General features: G+C 40.6%; 1 protein-coding gene across 1 annotated transcript in view; it reads left to right on the forward strand.

Annotated features, from left to right (window-relative positions):
- Positions 1-1,166, forward strand: part of CNIH4 (cornichon family AMPA receptor auxiliary protein 4) — a 28,298-nt gene that overhangs the window by 19,330 nt on the left and 7,802 nt on the right. The window lies entirely within an intron of this gene.

Raw genomic sequence — 1,166 nt, forward strand, 5'->3', positions numbered from 1 at the left:
ACATCAATTGTGTAAAGCGCATTTGTACATTCATTGCCCTCATCATTCTCAAAACATTTGCTCCTCTCCACTTAAGCCCCTGGCATCAGGTCCTCATTTTTCCCCTCCCTCTCCCTTCCCCCCTCCCTCATGAGCCCTTGATAATTTATAAATTATTATTTTGTCATATCTTGCCCTGTCCAACGTCTCACCAGGGCTCCTCTTAATGGCACCCAATTTCCTTATTTATGAAAGAAATTATTTAGGGAAGGAGAAGACTGTCGTGTGTCAGTGCGCTGCTGTGCGATTAAGTACATGGATGAAAAGTGTTACACTTTCTGAAGAGCACAAAAGACTCCATCATGTTAAATGTATCATTTATCAATATCGTTATCAAAACGTTTGAGTGCTCTCAGTTGAGTAGGTCTGGATTTGGGAGTAGGGCCATGTTTTCAGTGCTCCTTCATCACTATTAAAAAACTGCCCCTTTCTTACATTCTCTTTATATTTTGTAACATTTTCCACTTACTCTGTAATTTCCCTTTTTAAAAAAAATCATTTTATTGGGGGCTCTTAGAGCTCTTTCACAATCCATATATACATCCCTTTGTCAAGCACCTTTGTACATATGTTGCCATCATCATTTTGAAAACATTTTCTTTCTACTTGAGCTCTTGGTATCAGCTCACTTTCCGCTCCTCCCCCACCCTCCCTCTCTCATGAACCCTTGATATTTATAAATTATTATTTGTTGCATATCTCATACGAACCGCAGTCTCCCTTCACACACTTTTTTGTTGTCCGTCCCCCTGAGAGGAGGTATTATGTCGATCATTGTGATTGGTTCCCCTTTTCTCCCCCTACCTTTATTCTGTATTTTTTTAAGTTACATCACTTTAGATGTTATTCTTCCAGTGCCTTATTTTATCCTTGTAGCATCTGTTCTAAATAATTTCAGTTCTACCTTCTCTGAATTGCTACTTTAAGATCATGTCATTTGCAACAGAGCCCACATGGAAGAAGCACACCAGCCTGTGTGACTGTGTTGAAGGGATCAGGTATCAGGCATCATCAGAACAAAAAATCATATCATTGTGAATGAGCGGGGGAATGCGGAATGGATACCCAAGGCCCATTTGTAGGCCACTGGAGATCCCCTTACAGAAGGGTCTAGGGGAGGAAATGAG

Source organism: Echinops telfairi, unplaced genomic scaffold (genome assembly GCF_000313985.2).
Source record: "Echinops telfairi isolate 266 unplaced genomic scaffold, ASM31398v2 ScPeMD7_7424;HRSCAF=8462, whole genome shotgun sequence".
Lineage (NCBI taxonomy): Eukaryota > Metazoa > Chordata > Mammalia > Afrosoricida > Tenrecidae > Echinops > Echinops telfairi.